Genomic DNA, 20,206 nt, shown 5'->3' on the forward strand with positions numbered 1-20,206 from the left:
TTGCATTTTATAATTTTAAAATATCAAATATATTCATAATTTTATATAAAATTTTGTATTCATGACTCTTTAGAACTATGACTTCTTCAGCTTAGACATTTAAATTAAAAATTTTGCAAAAAGAGTTATATAATATATTATATACTCTTATATATATATATATTACCTATATAAAATTGGAATATTATTTTTTGGAAACTCATAAGTAATTAAAAGTACCGGCTTCATTTTCATAAATTCTATAGTTTTTAATAGATTAAAGACTGGTCTAAAATTATTTAATATTGCAAATTATTAAAATTCTTTTAAAAAATACATGAATATACTCCAATATATATAGAATTAAAGCTAGAAATAAAGCCAGATAATTATTTATTAATTATTTATGAGTATCCAAGAAATGATATGTCAATTTTACACACACGTATAAAATCCGTCAAGTTTTTCCCTCTTGTCAACTTTGAAAAATTTTTAACGTTACATCTCTGCACACAGGTTTTAAGATATCATTATTCAGTCTCGTTGGAACTTTTAATATTCTCAATGCCGGGAAATTTAAAACGTCTTAAGTTACTGCTTAGGGACCCCCATTACCTCGCTGCTGCTCCATATGTGTTTCAGTACCGTTTATTTCGTTTCGCGCTCCAAACCACACTGCAGTTTCGGCATCCGCCGTCAACGTAGTTTACACACGAGAATATATATATATATATATCTAGCATTTGATACACGTGACCCCATTCGTTTGGATTATTAAGCCCAGCGATAAACTCACACTACGCCTTGAACGATTATTACTTATAGGAGACTTGAGAGAAATATTGTAGGATAATAGTATAAAAAATAGCAGCAATAAGTGTTACATCGTGTTCAAAATAAATATAGAATATATTTCAGTAGTGCTAAGAATATTATTTTTAAAGATGAGTGCTATTTCTACTAAATTAATCATATTTATCGCTTATTGCGGAAATATGAAAGTTCAAGTTAAATTTAATCCTTTTGAATAGCATAATCATTTTCTAATAGAAAAATTGATTATAGTCGTGTTTCAACTTTCAACTAGTTTGTTTTCGACGCATTTTTCTTCCTCGGGAAATATTTACCACGTTCTGACAGAATGTCGATAGTAAAACTAGGAAAATGCGCACGCGAAACGAATAACCAAGAAACATTATTGCAAAATGCATTCTGATACCATGTTATATAATTCAAAATTTATGTATACCTAATATAAAATTGATTCCCTTTTAAGGTAAATTATTCCTTTTTTAAAATTTGTAGACTATATCCAGATTTCTATTCACTTTTATTAAAAGTAGATAAAAATTTAAAAAATCAAGATATATAAAGATATAATATGGATTACAGATAATATTAGTATAAAATTATACCATATCTCTATATAAAAGTTTATGGTAATAATGTAAAGAAGCGCGATATCCGTTCTCGATTATATAGCGATAAATGATAATGTAGCGATACTACATTAAGGTTCATTCATGATTTATGACTGCTTTTGACGCGATATACAACTAGTATGATTTCGACGATCCGTATTGGGTATGAGAGATAATATTTAAAAGTGCATAGCCATAAGAGCTTTTTAATCAACCGTATAAATCATGTAATAAACCACGAATACTACTAAACAATTGAGTAGCGCGCTGTTCGCGCGAGATTTAACGAGAATTGTCGGTCGAAAGCCGACCATGGAAAATTTGCAACCGATTACCGAGAAATGAGAAGCATTTTGCGGCACTTGCGTTATTTAAAGTCTGCGCAAAATATGAGATGATTGAAAATCAGTCCGACGTACGGCATAAAACATATATACCATTCGCGCGATGCAAAAACTAATTACAATACATTTCAGCCCGAATACGCATCAATTATCGAGAATTCATTAAGGCGGGACATTACACTTGCTCGTGCGGACGAACTGTAATTATGTAAATCAAACACGCATAGAAATGCACCGGCTCGATCTTGCACGCAACGTCGTTTTGCACGCTTGTACAATCAGCGAGAGAAAAATCATATTTTTGCAGTCATCCCTTTTTCAGATAATTCTCTGGTAAATTAGAGAAATTACACCAAGTAATATTCATTTTTCCCCGCCAGTTACAGAAAAACATAATTAAACTCAGGCGTAGATGTTGGATAAAATTAAACGGAACTATATATATATCCCGTTTTCGGAGCATTATTACTCATTTCTTCGCATGATCACAATTTTTTGATGGTATACAAAACAGTTTGTCACTTTTAAAACACTATCCTCTGGCATTTGCATTGTAATGCATTTCCCGAGAAGAATTCGCGAGTCCTTACAGTTCACTCGATTATAAAATATGCAACATGCTTTAGCATGTTTAGCATATTATATGTATAGTTGCAGCGCCTTTATAAGACGTTTATCTTGAAACTCGCGTTACATCTTGGAAAATGTCAACTCTTTCATTCTTAAAGCAGCTCTGTTACAGCTATCATTACATTTTTTAAGAATACTTATTAAAAAATTACGACTTTTTCCCTAAAAATCTTGTACTTTTACAAGAAAGCTAATGTAAAAGCAGCTTGAAATTTTTTTCTCCAAACATTGAATTAAATATATTTCTCGCCCGTATTGATTCCCATATTCGAATATATTTTACTGGAATCTAATTTTAAAATCTTTAAAAGTTTGCGTGAAAATTCTCTTTCTCTTTATGCCAATATAAGGCGAGCATAATCGATAATGATATTCAATTGCCCGCGATAAAATGGTAATTCATGTAATTAGTAGACAACGGAAGATTATTTTACGGTAGCTGCGACTAATTGCGTTTCGTGTTGCATAAATTCTTCCGGAAAGGATCGTACCGATTTTAAAGTAATCTGATAGTTAGCTTCTCTTTCTCTTTCTCTCATTCTCTTGTTTTCTTTCTCTTACGATTAATAGGTCGAAAGAATTCCTGCGAAACTCTTTATTGCTGCGGTAACATCGGTGTCGCAATTTCTATGATAATGCGAAAGTTCACAAGTGTTAAAGTTTAAACGATTCAAAGCTTTTAAACGATTCAAAGCTTTAAAAGGTCAACGCTTCCGCACACAAATCGGCTGTATTATTTTTACCTAAAAAATCATTGTAATTGCGAATGTTATACAAATATTCATTTCTCTATCGTAGAGAAATATCTCTTTTTAACGACTATATCGAAAAATCTTTCTTCGCAAAAGAAAAATTATAAGTAAAATTCATAAAGCAGATATTTCGAAATTAGTGATTGTCAAATTATGACAAGCTTTAATGGACAATAGCTTTCATAGAGAGTTACTACTTGTGTAATCTACTTCCCCTCTCCCCTCCCCAAACTAAATACATAAATGATCGTAACATGAAAAAAATAGAAATATTTAAAATTGAATAATAAATATTTGGAATTGTTTGTCGTAAGAAAATTTCTCGTAAATTTAAATTAAAGTATTCGTAGATGAACCGAAAATTCGGTGAACCAAAACACCCCGTATATATATATATATATTACAACCGTACCGCACAATGTATCACGGCTCCCTTGTTGCCTTTGGCAGTCGACGAGTAAATGAACTTCACGCGTACGTATATATACTCGGGGCGCGGTGTATATTGGGACGACTGATGAACGATTTATTGTAACGTCGCGGCTACCAAAGACGCGCCGCCGGATCTCTAAGTGCACGAGCGACGTCATTCACCGATACGCTATAGCGATCGACGCGCGGCTATAATCTGTTTAAAAATCCAGACGACGCTTAAAAATTAATATGCGAATGATGCCGTATAATCGAAGCCGGATTCGTCATAATAATTTCACGAATGCACCCACGAAGAGAGAGAAAGAGAGACCTTTCGTTGATAACACGTTCACGTGCGTGACTGGGACACGCCGCGCGGATTGCTAAAATTGTGTTTCGTCCCTCAGGATATATTCCGTATCTATATTCCGTATCTATATCCGTATTTTACCTTATAAAGCTCAATAGGGCACAGTAATATTTAACGATTTTATTTGACCGGAGAACGGAAAAATATTATCACGGAAAATATTATTGACACAATATGTGTAAAGAGAGTCCATTTACAACACGAAACCAAATTATTTTTCAAATAAATTTCAAATAAATTTCACATTTTTTAATTCAACAATATACATTTATTATATCAATTTTTTATTTTTAAATATATATATATGTATATATAAAAAAAAATTCTCTTTATTATACATATATACATATATATAAATCCTCGTAAAGGGGATAAAATAAATCATTTAATAAACATGGATATTATAAGCGAGTAAAATTATTTTGGACTAATTATTTAAATTTAAATAATATTTTTGTTATACCAACAGAGAATCATTTACTTTTAGTTATATAAATTCAATACAAACATCTAACTTAGTATTCGCTAGCCTTCTCAAGTAAATATAAGTCGTGGAATTAAAAATGTAAAATTTACTTGAAAAATAAATTGGTTTTACATGTTGTAAATATAAATAGAGATTTTTCGTCTTCTTTTCTATAATTAATTATCGAATTACATTGTTAATGATAAGAATATTACCGCCTTCCGAAGCAAAAGGTAACGCAACACGTATACCTGTCCTCCAATTTGCAACGTGTACACGCGCACCTTCCATTTGCGACGCGAGCTTAACGACTTAAAGAGCTTAAAGAGAGGGTCCTGATGTATCCGATGATCTTCGTCATGTTGCATAAAGATAAAGGATTGGCGACAGGATTGAGGAATGATCTTTTCAAGTCGTAACATGCGAAACTAGGAAATCGAAATATTAAAACAATAACACAATCTTTTCCCGCAAATCTATCTTTCCGTGCAAATCGCTTCTGTTTAACACTTTATGCGTTGTTTTAACATAACTCTGTATTGATTAAAAGATTCTCACACATTCTAATAATTTTCCTGATCAAAATCACGGCCTGAATCTATGTACTGCGTCGCTTTTATCGTACAATAGTGTAATAGACTAAAAGGAAACAGTTTTCTTCGAAATCTGATGCATGGAAAGGTGAGATCAATATGTATGATATCAATATGGCTCGAAGAAACGTACCATCACGAGAAGATCTTCGATACACATCGTTAACGATAAAAACACAATCGCGTGCTTGTCACGATCGTCATTGCGTGGATATAACATGTGTATCATGGCTGAAGATAGGAGAAATTCACTTCTTCGCATAGTGTTATATACAGAGAAAACTCTGAATCTCGAAAATATATATTCGAAAGACCACAGACACATCAAAAGTTTCAAAGTAGCAAAATTCCCAAGTTTTAAAAGAAATACTCGATTCGTTTGCCTGTAACTTGCAAACTACCAACACTTCAATATTTTATACGTAGAAAAATGGCTACGATGCGCGTAAACTTGCTTATGACATAATTTTTCGTTAGGATTTAAATCAAAGTCCTGTGTATGTGAAGAACTAACTAATTAACGATAACAATAAATCGTAACATACACGTTGAAGCGTAAATTATTATGAAACTTTCCGCGAAATTTGATGCGAATCGTACAGCTGTAAATTAGATAAGATGACTGTGAGTGGGAAGAAAAACAGCAGTTCTGTACCGAATTTTCGCGTGCCTTTCGTCTTTCAGCCCTTTTTTTGTACTGCTCACTTTTTTATCCCTCTCGCTCGAACATCCGGCGAGCCTTTTACACGCCGAAATGAAAAAAAAAAAAAAGTTCCCCGGATATATAGCAACGACGGTGAAAATAAATCGACACAACAAAATGTCGCAAAAGCGACTTTCGTCAAATTCTACGAAATGTTTCAGGAGAAGGCTATATTGATGAGCCAATTTCTGTCCCCGCAAAATTTATCTCCGCGATTTTTCTTACGTAACTTTACGCGCTTAATTAGCGATTTAATCCAAAGTGATTAAAGAAATTCGATGAAAAAGAAAGAATTAATTAATTTAATTAATTAAAATCGAAATATATGATATTTGTAAGCAAAATTAGAACAAAATCTCCATTTATTTTGCAATATAATAATATAATTATAATTTTAATTCTTTTAACACGTTTATGATAAATATTGTGCTATGAATTTGTCACTTGTATTATTTTTGTCATAAAAAGTTCTAAAATTTCTGCGCTGTAAAGACATTCTTCTGGGAAAAAACCAAGATTGTGAAACGCATGTCGTGCGAACATAAAGGATGCATCTATATTACTTTAAGGAAAAATCTTCGCGTGATAACGAAGCTCAGTATAAATCCAACTACTGCGACATACAATAGAATTCACAATAAAAAGCGAAAAAACCGGCATGATATTCCGTAATTGTGACCACAACTAGACTCAAAAAAAGACTAAAACTAAAACCGGAAAAATCAGCACATTGTGTTTACAGACAAGAAAAGGAATGATAATAATCCTGCTGAATAGAGTCGTATAATAAAAAGCTATTTCTCTCTGTTCGTCTATGAATTTTTTCGTAATTTAGAATCTTTTCTACTACTTTTTCGTTAACTCTTACAACTAAAAACTCCATCTATTCCTCCAACCAAGAGTTTTACGAGATAAAATATATCTCGCAGATTTATCAATTAAAAATTGACGACTAAGATAATTTTATTATTCGTAATCTTAAATTAGCCGAAACATTTTCATTTCATATTAATAATGGACATTTAATTATGTAAAATATATATTAATCTACATTTAATTTATGTAATTCAAATAACTTAATTTTTAATTTTTATTTTTATTTATCCAAAACAAAATTAAAAGAATATTAAATAAATTAAATTTCACACAATAAAATGTTTTCAAATTCGCAATAAAACAAAGATAATGTTAAGATATTCAATATGTCAATCACTGCGAAAAAATAATAGACAAGAAATTGAGAAATCTTTTAATTAAACTTCTTGTTTAGAAATTTCTATTAAAAGCTCTTCTATTATATAGAAATAACTATTATCTTTCCATTCTTAACACATAATTTCACTGCACACAAGAAATCTCAGTTAAAAGAGATTATATACAAAAGAACAATGGATCGTTAATTTCAGGATGAGATGCACCCTTTATCGTGATAACTCGTGTTCGAGAGACAAGAGAGGCGTAAAGATGTATCGATAAGTGGAACAAATGGAAGTTCTGTGCGTTTTCTTTTCTGGTGTATCCTCCAGAAAAAAGAAGAGGGTTGCTGCCAGCTTGATCGTTGGAACAAATGGCATATATTTTTGAGGAAAAACGTGACTCCTCTATCTCGTCGTAATAAAAATAGTGATATCAAAGGCAGATGGCTACGCATTAAAACGAGTTATTTGGGTAACACGATAATGTGTAGCCATATTTTCCACGCGATTTGTTGACGAATAAAATTAATTTTGAACGCTTAAATTCTTTATCGATTTGTTCAAATATTCATATTTGTGTGTGTGTCTCAAAGTAATATCGAAATTAATTCAAAATTAATTTTTGAATAATTTAAAAATACTAAATTAATTGCGAAGAACTAGAAATAAAATATCTTGCCGATCGTTTTTGCCGTATAGATGCAATGACTCCAGATATAACGTATTGTCGGATAAGCTTTTATATTGTCGTTATATTTAACTCTGAGTGGTCGCCACTGAGTGTGACGAATGCGTCATCCCGTAATTTTTTCTCTAATCCCTTTATTCGCGAAAATTATGCAACTCCAATTTCATGCGGTCATCTCGCGAAAGAATATTGATCCGCGAGATTATTTCCTGCGAGAGAATCCTGAATGAAGTACGCTCTATACAGCGATTATGAAATAATAATATACAATTGCATCTCTAAAAATTTTTTTAATTGAGATGGAAAATCTCTTAAAAAAAAAAAAAAATTGTATGAATGGAAAGACGAGAATATAATTTCGAAATACCTGATATGCATATTGCATATATGTATATATACGTATATTTTTAAAAGGAAATCGATAAATGCATTTCCAGCGCGTACGCGATAGCGCCACCAAAATAAGTGTCTAAGGTAATCGACCTCGGAATCATTGCCAGAACATTCTCCGGTCAGATACTAAGCTACGACTGCGCGTTTATTTTTCTTCGCCAGAGTATTACGTGACTTCGAAGTTCCATTGATCACGTAATCACAACTCTCGGCAATTATCGATATTAATCATCTAAATTCTCGAATTTATCCAAATAATTAGAGAATAATTAAAAATAGTTCTAAAATATAAATAAAAATTACATGTGTCTCAATGGCTACATGATTTGAAGTTATAGAAACATTTTAAATTTGCAAAAGAAAAAAAGAAGAAAAGTACAGATTTTCGCATTTTCTTGCTATAACCGTGCAATTAAAAATTCGTATATATGTATACTCTAATATTTTAGACAAGCGCGAAATTTATGAAAAATTAACTTCATAAAAGAGTAAAAAGATCTGAGCAAAATAATTTCCGGTGCATGAAGCGTGGAATGTTTAATTTATATCATGTGTATTAAGTTAGATTCCCTACATAATATTTTAACTTATTATTTAAACATTTATAAAAAGCTCCTAGCATATTAAATTATTCGCACGAGTACAAGTATCACTAAATAAAACTCATTGTTAGAATCATGCGGTATCATTAAAATTAAATTTGACGTTAAAATGGCAAGGCACCACTATATGGGGCAAACTTTTCAGATACAATTTATTCAAGGAAGTTATAAAGTCGAAGATATTTAACAAGATAAGACAGATACAATCCAAAAGTCCATTTGCGTAGAAATCACGTGTCTATTGAAAGATTTTATATTCTTTAGAACAATTCTCGATAGTAAATCTCTATAACGAAAATAAAGATTGGATTTGAATTCACAATTTAAAAATTTTCCAACTCGAAAAATGCGCGCTATCTCCGTAATAATAAAAAACTTTCAAAAAGTGCGCATTTATAATTTACTCTCAATTAAGATGATTAAAAGCTTAGATAATACAACTTCTACTGATATAGATTTTCTTTTTTTTTTTAAATAAATAATATTATTTTTTTATATTAAAAACAACAGAATAAAAACAGGATAGATATTATTTTTTTACCATCGACCGGTATAAAACAAATGATGTTATTCTTGGCACTAACAAGTCAAGCAGCAAGATTAATATTATGCACGACCAGCTTTTACAACACAAGTAGATGAAATTGCTCGTATATAAAATAATAAAGAAACCCTAATGCACCAGAATAGAGTCTACTCTTCTCGACATTGCATTGTCTAAAACGCATCACTGAATAGATTTCATGCTGCCGTAGAGGGTCGAAGTTCAGGTCAAAATTCGTAAGTTCCTGGAACTTCGAACAAACAACCCCATCCTTCTTTCAAAATGCATAAGAAGGGAGATAGAGAGAAAAGGAGGGTGAGGGGGTAAAAGTCGCGCGTGGCAGTGCAATCGGCGTTCGTTGAACCCTCTTACCTTAACGTCCCCTCGCGCCAGGGCGACGGCAGCACGCAGCTAGCACGTTCATCCCCGCGCCGCGTTGCATCGCCGCCCTTGCCTTCTACCCCTCGTCGTCGTCGTCGTCGTCGTCGTCGCGATGCGGCCCTTCGCCCGGCAGTTAACCCGGTCGAATTTAAGGTGCACACAAAACGTCACGAGGCGGCGGTACATAACATAACAACTCCACTGTCCGACGCGACGGGGTCGGTTACCCCCGCGCGAGTGCCGCGCAAGATTCGCGAAAAAGAGAGAAAAAAACAGATGTACGAGAACCGGAGGAGGTGGGAACCAGGACGGTAGGAAAAAAAAAAGAAAGAGAAACAGACAGAGAGATAGAGAGAGAGGGAGAGAAAACAGAGCAGCGCGCGTGGTTGTCGGACGAGCCGGCGGCCGACGAGACACACCACGACGAACTGGAGGGTAACGTGGGCAAACGTGGTTGCCGTCGCTACACCCTCGTGCGCCATCGGTCGGCCTCGGTACGCTCCGACAAAGCCGCGCCGAGCCGGGCGGCCTCAGGGCCGTCGCACTCTCCTGTGGCACCATTGGGGTCACGTGTACCCCGCACACACCGGAGGGGTTGCAAGTTGCAGCGCGGGGGTTGCTTGCGAGGACGCGCGAGCGCGCTGCAATTTCCGAACCACGCGCCGCGGTCACCGGCTTTTCGGAGCGCCGGCTCCGCGCGATGTATCGATTATTGACCCTATAGCATGTGCACCGCTATTCGATTTTTAGATTTTACGAGAATACTCTATGTCTATGTGGCGTGTGTGTACTTTTTTTACTCTCGACGGAGATGGGAGTAAAAATAGACGGCAACGAGAATGTATACATGCAGCGTTTACGATCATAAAATATCTTAGAGTTCAGCTAGAGGCACTCTAACACAAGAATTTTCATACTTATATAACAAGTTCTAAAGATACTAAAGAAATATTAAAGTTTCAAGAAGGATTGTCTGTTTTGTCGATTCAAGATTTAAGTGCTGATGAAAGAGATTATAAAATATTACAGAAATGAAAAAAAAAACAGAATGATATCAGCGATCTAACAGATTTTAGAGAAAAATATTAAACGTTTAATACAAATGTTAATGTTTCTCTTGTAGTTAAAGTCAATGAAAAATATATGCTCTGATCCAGTGATTGAATTAGCCTGATTAACGAGGATTTTATGATGAGAGCTTATTGGCTAGAAAAAATAGACGCAACAAGAATATCGCGCACGAAGATATCGATCCTCGTTCTGAACCACCTTTGCAGCCACTTTACCTCATGATTAATCTAGCAATTGCCATCTTTAATTTAAGAGCTGAAGTCTGCAACAATATTATTCCTTACTTTCCTCGAACGGATCGATTGAAAGTATTATTGCCATATCGATTTCAACAAATAGTCGGAGCGTGTAGAAAGTCGGGGAGAAAGATATCGATCTCCTGCTAATTCCAATCTTTTATTCCCAATAATTTAATCTTTTAATAGATCCACATAATAATATATTTTAGTTTACTTTAAAAGAATTAACAACAGATTACTTTTGATATCCTTTACACGAAATTACTAATCGTTCATTAAGTATATACTCACATATCGCAAAAATAATTTTCGCATAAAAACTGAATATAAAAGCTTGTACTAATACGGATCTCGCAAAATTATCGTAATCGCTTTGAAATACATAATTACATTTCATCATAGCGTTTTTGCAAAGAACGTAAACTCTTTTTATTTCGTCGACAATGTAATTTCGCGAAATTAATGCCCGGCTGAGTAATTACAAGTGCACGCGAGGCCACCGTAAACCTGCATGCACACACCAAGGCAACGATTACGAGAGCGTGCCATAAATAATATCTCCGACGAGGCCCTGCAATATCATAGCGTAACGGAAGATTTCCCGACGGAATTCCTCGGCATTTCGCGAAAGATCGGCCGCAAACGTTTGCTTCATCGCGCGTGTCTCGCTCTGGCCCCCATATACTGCAAACAGAGATTAACCCGTCGCGAGTTAATCTCGTCTCGGCAACAATTTTCGCGATACTTCCTCATCCCTTTTCAAATTGCTCGTGATATCATCATGATTCTTCTGATGCTCTTTATTAACTTATACAAGCTACAACCATATTTTATCGTCGCAACAAGTAGCGAAATCCATTCTTAAGTCAGACGCCACATCATCTTTAACTCTATTCATTTTCATAAATTGTAAAACAGATTTTAACATATTTGAAAATAAGAGTTACAGAGTTATAAGAGAAAATAGAAAATAAGTTTGTTATCTATCTAAATTTTTATAGCTTTGATAATGATGGTTTTTAATTTTTAAACTTTAAACATTTCTATAATTGAAGATTTAATATAAAATGGACGATAAAGATTTATTGGTTGTAAGCATCTAAAATAAAAGTAGGAAAAAATATTTTTTACATTAATTTAGAAATGTTATGATGTAGATAGAAATCGAAAGATCTATCATTCTTTCTTTTATAGGGATTGATTTCAACATATAGATGAGTATTTTTGTCGATAGAGGAGTAATTTTGATTGCACGTAGCACTCACAATTTTTTGATATTATCTCTCCAGTCAAGACTCTTTTGTAATTTTCGATAAATTAAAATCGATTCTACACGTATCACACAAAAAATCTTGATAATATTTTTTAATTTTTTAGTAATATTTCCTAAGTAATGAAATAAATAAATCACGTATTAAAATAATTGTCACTGTTGATTTTATGCAAGCACGAACAATAAAGAAAAAAAAAATCATCATAATAATCTTATAAGTCGACAATTTTTGAGATTGATAAGACGCGTGAGATATTTTTCAATTTTCATAATCAACGTTTTGTTTTATCACGTGTTTGTTTCATAAAACTTCTGTTTTTCAGAGAGTAAAATCTGACAAATTTGTCGACATGACGTTGACAATTCTTTCCACGAAACAAAAATGGTTATGTTTTCATAAAAACTGACGTATCTGAGATTTGTAAAATTGTGCGAATAAAGTTTTTTGTATATATATTTACTTGTATGAAAAATGTATACGTTCAATTATGCAAAAAATAGAGAATTATCAGGCAAATCGAATTTATTTATTATTCTGCGTATAGAAGTATTAAAGTAAGATAAATGAAAAAGTGTGAATATTTTACGTAATGTCTCATATTTTTCTGTCATAATATCAAAATAAAATAGAGAGTAAAATAGCTCATAAAATATTCAATGTTCGATGACGTAGAATGACAAAGAGATCGATATGCAAAAAAGATTCGTTTCTAGTTCCATTCGAAGGGACTTTGAACTTTTTGAAAAGTTTCGCGAAAATTCCCACTCTTTACTTGAAAAATAATATTATTAACCGTAAAAATTCCTTTAGAAAGAAATCATTTCAGGTATAGCCTTATATTAATGAAAACGACTAGTCGTAAGATATTCAAAGCGATCACGATAAAGGTGACATCTCGCATATATATAATATATTCGTCAAATTTATTTGCTATTAAATTGCCATTACATTGGCATTCTTTTTTAAACGAACAATCGTTAGGTAATATATCGACGCGCTCGCCTAATCGTCGATTTAGTGTGGCCCATCGTGCTTCTGGAAGGTAGGCCAGCAAACAGTTCACCCCTGTCCACCCCTACAAGTGGTATCGCGATATCGCGCGCCTCTAACGACCATTTCTCTTTGTCGTCGTCGTTGTCGGCGTCACGGACGTCGTCGTTGCCACATGCGCGTGCGATTTGCCGGGTCGTCATAGCGACGTAAACTCAAAAATACACGCCTAGCGAAATAGATTATTGCACGTTACGTAGCTATAGTTGTAGTTAAAGTCGTAGCTAAAGGCGCGCGGACAATGCGTCGCTGATGCAATCCATCTATTGTCACGAGTCACGATACATTATTTAAGCATTGAAGCGTTCGTTCAGAATTTTAATTTTACTCGTAAATTTATTAAACAAGAAAATTTTAATATTCGAACAAAATTTCTTTCACAATTTGTATCGAATTTTTTTAAATTATATAATATACACTTTATAAAATTATTATAGTTTGTGATTTTACAGTACAAACATAAAAATAGTCGTCTAATTTTGATCTGCACTTTTAATAAGAAAAAGTAGAATTTTAATTGTGAAGCGATCCGCTTTTCTTTATTTGCATCTGATCAAAATAGATTTTGCTATTTCGATATTTTTCTCTCTACAAAGATCGCTTTAAAAAAAAAAAGAAATCTAATCACAGAGGGATATAATTCTGCAAGACTCAGATTCTAAATTTAACTCTACTCTTTGCATCCTCCAAAAAGAATTCGACGTATCTTTGCAGTCGCAGCACGGCGAAGGAAACGAACGGCCTCCATTGTGCGAAACTTAGACGAAATAGGCAGACCCAGCGAGGGGAGATCACGGAAAACTTTCGACAGTTCTCAAAGAGAAGATATACGAATCGCTCTGCGAGCGGAAAACTCGAAGAAAAATGAAAGACGCCGCTCGTTTTTCTCTAAAGTGTACCGCGAGAAACTCTGCCCTGCTGTGAAAGGCGCGAATTAAGTTATTAAAAGATGCATATAGAACTGCCGAGAGAACTAACGCACTGTCTTCTGTCAGCCGCAGATGCTTTGAGAACTGTAAAGCAGACTCTGTGCCTTTGGAAAATTTAAAATTGAAAAAACAATTCCATGCACAAACTCATATGCATTATTTTTCAATTACCGCCCGAAATTATTTTCTTTTAGAAAAAAAAATGGATATTTTTTTAAAGAGTAATTTTGAATATAAATATATCATGTGACGTGAATTTTTTAAATTTATCTCTGTTTCTGTTTTCTCCCTTATCTTATACTTTTATTTTGCATTCGCACGGCAATTTGGCGCTACATACATATTTAATATCCCAGACAAGGATCTTAATTTGAATTTGTTGTACAGCGTTATCGCTAACATTGCCCTATTTCCGGCGTTAAACCTTCGACGGGCATCGGTTCCCTTTTGAACGCGATAAATTAATACCGATGTGAGCTTAAGTTTTACGGCTTTCTACGGGGCGACTCTACAAGTCACGCATGTATATCTGCGGTTCGCGATGTTATCGCGCTACATTTCATAAGAGACTAAATCACACCAAGTATATTTACTAGCAACTAGCACGCTCCACTTAAAAGCATCATACAATTTAGATGCACGGCAAATCAGAGCTTGCTCTCTCACCACAATGTACGGAATACAGAACTAATGTTGCATTCGTCTAAAAGATTCGGATTATTTTCAACTAAATTTTCCATTAACAAGATTTTGATTAGACATCATTTTTTAAATTTTTTTCACAAATTGTTAATATTGTTATTCAAGTCATTTCTTCAAGTTCTAAACTTTTGCGAAACTCAATTTAACTTTCTTTAATTAAATTACCACGACAAAAAACAATATTGATGTTGATTATGTGTGCGGAATTAAAAATTCAAAAATTAACAATACGAGATAAGTAATTCTAATGTAAAATATCAGAGTTAATAAATACCAGAAATATATTAAAATCCAAAATTTGAAAATCTAATCAGAAAAGCGTTGACAAATTCAAAGAGCTATATGAGAAGAAAACCAATCGTTTTTAAATACTTTCAAGAATTAATTTATTGAAAATAAAAACTTAATAATTTTATGCAAGGCGTTACTTTTTTAATTCAATATTTGATATAAATATTTTCTAGCTCCAATTCTAGACTAAAAAAGAAATATGTAAATTGCAGGTACGCATAATTTTTTTACTTATACATATATAAACTGACCCAAATATTAATGTTTATTATGATTCTGATAACGCGTGCTTTTCTTTCGTCGCTCCCTCTTCCACCCCCCACCCCCCCAAAAATCTTTCTGATGAAATTGCGAAGTCCTACACCGAGTTATATATAATAGTCCAAGCGGTAACAAAGCGTCATGTAAACTATAAACCAGGCTGTAGGAAGCGAGGCGGCGGGTCAGTGCTCCCCCCGACCGTGATATCGAGATACGAGGGCGGATAGGACACACGCGAGGTACTAAGGGTTGAATTCGCTCCGGGCACGCCGCAATTCAGCAGTGCATGCATTCCAAACTCTGCATGTATGCGCGCTCGCGTGATTCTGCAGTTCGCAATAAATGAATTCGCGTTTCTCCACCGCATTTCGCCCCACAAATGCCCGGCCGGTGAACTTTCCCTCACCCCCTCTCTATACACAAGTGCAAGTATATCGATATATGTGTATACATAATAACGATGCTCGTTAATTATTCGCAAAAGCCTTTGTAATGTCGTTTTGCTATTCCAAAAACAATATTCGCCATTACAATCTGATCTCTGATACGATTTTATTAACAAATATTTGCATATAACGATAAGATGCAATGTATTTCAAATTGTCAGAAGGGAGCACAGTGTACTATATGTGTGTTACACACAGCAACTTGTTATTAATTAAATCATTGCATTAAATCATAATTTATATGCATATCTTAAAATCTTGATAATTTAGTTAATTTGAATGCCGCTTAATTACTCACCGTGTACTGTATCTTATTATCCCGTTATAATTATTCATTACAAACAATGTTCTATATTAATGCCTATTGAAATCCGATGCTTGACCAATTATTTATCACGTGAGACTTTTAATTATATTAATTACTCTAAAATTAAATACAAGTGCATTTTAATTAAATCTTGCAATTTAATCCGGCATATAAAAGCATAAAAAAAATTATCCATCCCAATAAGACATGGTTTCTTTTTAATCTTTCGCAATTTTCAAATTAATAATCAATTAATAAGTATACTTCTATCATTAATCTATTAATTCTATTAGTAAAATAATTCTATTCCTAAAAATTCTCATTCTCTCTCCGCGTATTTATTTAAATATAAATGTATTAAATACAAAAATTATGAAGTTTATGAATAATTTTACTAACTTTTTAAAACAAATTTGGATTATACAATCATGTAATTAAATTTTTATATAATTTTATTTTAATTTAACTTCAGATTGAATTTTACTTCAAATTCATATTTTGTTTCTATTGCTTCAAGAATACGTTTATAGAAATATATGATCATAATCAAAGAAAATTTCATTCCAATGATCATGGCAAATATGACAGCATAGCTGTATTGGAAATTAAAGGGTTGAATCGCGTCTACAATTTAATTCCATCGGACAATTATTGCTCGGACAGCCGCAAACATTGACGTAGGATATGGGTTATACAAAATTGATTGGCATTACAACGTTTTCTATAAATAGCTTATGGTGTCATTCGAAAGACGTTTCGTACCGAAAATTAAGAACATTTTTTTTTTTTTTTTTTTACATAAAAATCGCGAATACTAAAATCACGAAGTACTAAACAGTATTTAGGCCGAACAAAATAAAGTACAATAAAATTGATGTAGAGAGATGTTATCGATTTCTGTTACGTCACATCACTCATTCAACTGCCAATCAAACAAAATGATGCAAGAGAGAGAAGGCAAGAGAGTTCATTTTATTTAATTTTTCATGAAGCATAAAAAATTGATAGCAGAATAAAGCTAGGACGGTAGTTTTAGCATAAGAGAAATTACACATCTCACTTTTGGACATAATTGGAGGAAGATTGCTAGAATCATGCGAAATAGGACAAAGAAGCCATTGCACATTGAAATGACTGATTCTTGCACGATTGTCTACCAATTTTCGTTTCCATATTAAAGTTTTACTGTTCTTTTTTTCTCTTCTCTTCTTAGAGAATTAATTTTCTCTAGTTAATTTTTTACCCATGTCATTTAAGTAATAATATATAATAGCAATTTACTTTAAAACATCTTATAATTAATATCGTTTTGCGATGATTCAACAATATCGTGTCTCAACGTTTATACTTATATTCGCGAGAAAAATGTTCGCCTCTCTTTCACTTTGCAGAAATAACAAAAGATAGGATATAGAAAGCCCGCGCAAATTTGAATATAATACACGAAAATATCCATCCTTTGGTCATTAATGAGTCGAGCAAAAACTGTGGCACATTTAGCGTTACATATTTGTATTGTAATTAAAAGGTAGTAAAGAGATAAACAATAAATAAATATGTAATTAAATTTCAAATATAATTAAACGGAATATTTAAATAAATGATAGGACATGTTTGTTAACGTTTTATGTAACAGGATATCGTAATTAAAAAGGCTATCTCTGTTTTCGCGTTTCTCTCACAATCAGCATGAAATGTAATCGTGATTGTGTTATTAATATTATATATTAATTATAACGTGACTGTTTATATTTAATTCTCGTTTGACGAATGAAAATATTACTAGATGTTTAAAAGACACGTTTATTTGAAAATTACGCGATCGCGCTTCAATTTTTACTCCAAAGTACGCGAAATGTGTCACTCTCAGCGCTGGCTCTCATCGCTAAGTAATCGTTTTCGGATACCATAAAGTATAAATTTGCAGCCGCGGTGCATCGTAATATCATGTGATGTTGCCGGTGGTTGAAGCGGTGTATGTATATACGTACGTACATATGTAAACGTAAATATGTACGACGATCAGAAATGCGTTCTGGCGAAGCACGCATAAAGTATCGAGATTCCGAAACGACGGGCGTCCTATTAATTGGGTTTGCGCGATCCTAATTAGCGTCGCGGTTCACCAAATCGATCCGTATCTATGCGCGAGTGAACGGATCGATGATGGGGTCAGACGGACAGGAACGGCAGCGGCGCATCGATCAGTGAGTAAATTCATTCGTCATATATTATATGCAATGTGTTTGCACGTAATTATTATTTATTTCATTTGCTTATGACTTCAAGCGATCGTCGTGCATAGTTGCATCGTTGTCTTTGTATAGAGACAACGCAAAAGATAAACAAAAGTAAGTAATATTTAATATATGCCTATTATATATAATCGAATTTCAAATATTATAATAATTAAATGGAATATTTACATAAATGATGGGACATGATGGTATAGAACATTGTTGTTGTTTTATGTAACAGGATAAACTTCATTGCGCGCGAATATTTACAATTATTGTTAAAGAAAGAGAGTGCTGATCGTTATTTATTTTTATATTTCGACTAACGAAACACAGGCAGATGCGGTGATTCACAAATAATACTTACGTGGATAATCGTTTGTTTATTTATGATCAAATGCTTGAGGATGAAAATATGGAGGCAGATATGCAATATTAATATATCGAGAGCAAGTGTAATAGTATTTTTAATCATTTATAGAATTATGTGCTTAAAAGAAAGAGTCTTAATAAATTCAATATATTCATGATTTTAAAAATTACGATGCGTATATTTATAATGCATATAAGTATATAATTTTTTTTTTCTTCATAAAATGTGAAATATTTTAATACAATTATTGTTAAAGAAAGAGAGTGCTGATCGTTATTTATTTTTCGACTAACGAAACACAGGCAGATGCGGTGATTCACAAATAATACTTACGTGGATAATCGTTTGTTTATTTATGATCAAATGCTTGACGATGAAAATGTGGAGCCAGATATGCAATATTAATATCGGAAGCAGATGTAATAGTATTTTTAATCATTTATAAAATTATGTGCTTAAAAGAGAGTCTTAATAAATTCAATATATTCATGATTTTAAAAAATACGATGCGTATATTTATAATGCATATAAGTATATAATTTTTTTTCCCCCCTTCATAAAATGTGAAATATTTTAATTATAATTGAAACTGAAAAATCAAGCGAATAATAATTTCGAATTATTTGAGGCAATTTTAATCGAATTTAACGAAACATATTTCATTATATATTTTTGTATAAACTGTTGTTCAACATTTATTTATCATTTTTTAAATCATGAATTATTTGCATGGACAACAAAGAAATATTATTCTTTTATTATTTCTTCGATAATAAAATTTTTGTTTTCTTACGTAACAACATTTTCATTTTTCATATTATGCGACACGTTTTGCATATAGAAAAATGTTGCATCAAAATTTTCGATTTTATAATATTATATTAATTCTTATTTTTATGACCAACTGATATTTAATTGTAAAATCTTTTTATTTTGCATTGCATTTACTTCATTGTCTCTATAAGAAATCCTTCAATTAAGATACCATAAATTGATGTTAATGACGCAATTATTACTGGATATCTCCTTTATTGCTATGTTATTGTGATTTTCAATCGTGATTGACATGCGATGTTACAGAATGATTAAATTCCATTCCATGAATGACATAATTAGTTATTTTACGATGAATTGCGCGTATTGCTTTCATTCTAAGTAATACAAATAATGTCTGTCGAGACATCTGCGAGAAATGAAATGCATTCGTACTGTGCAGCAAAATGTTACACATTACGCCTTCGCGTGTCTCGTTACTAATTAATGCGCCGCCGATCGATAATAATAATAGATTAACCGCGATATCACAATACGATGGATGTCATTCCGATGTTTAACAATGATAAATAAATTTTAGATAAATTTATCCAGAGCATAATCGTCGTAGAAAAAATCATATAAATTTTATGAAAATAAAAATCGTGATATATTTACTTTTCTTGGAATATCTCTATAATATTAATAATTACCTACTACTAAATTAGAAATTATTATTCGCATGATTGATGCAGGTGCAGTTTCACAAGGAAATGTTAGCATGTAATTTTGCACGG

At 32.7% G+C, this 20,206-nt stretch overlaps 1 protein-coding gene across 3 annotated transcripts in view; it reads right to left on the minus strand.

Annotated features, from left to right (window-relative positions):
• Sk (small conductance calcium-activated potassium channel) overlaps positions 1 to 20,206 on the minus strand; it is a 132,139-nt gene that overhangs the window by 110,649 nt on the left and 1,284 nt on the right. Inside the window, exon 1 of one of the 3 annotated variants that reach the window (XM_083054738.1) lies at positions 9,468 to 9,902. The exons of the other annotated variants lie outside the window; for them this stretch is intronic. The gene's annotated coding sequence lies outside the window, so the exon portion shown is untranslated. Of the gene's footprint in view, positions 1 to 9,467; positions 9,903 to 20,206 lie in introns of those variants that run through there. 3 annotated transcript variants of the gene reach the window in all.

The sequence above is a fragment of the Prenolepis imparis genome, unplaced genomic scaffold, assembly GCF_030444845.1.
Source record: "Prenolepis imparis isolate NDT839.2.m4 unplaced genomic scaffold, iyPreImpa1.0 SCAF_14, whole genome shotgun sequence".
Classification (NCBI taxonomy): Eukaryota; Metazoa; Arthropoda; class Insecta; order Hymenoptera; family Formicidae; genus Prenolepis; species Prenolepis imparis.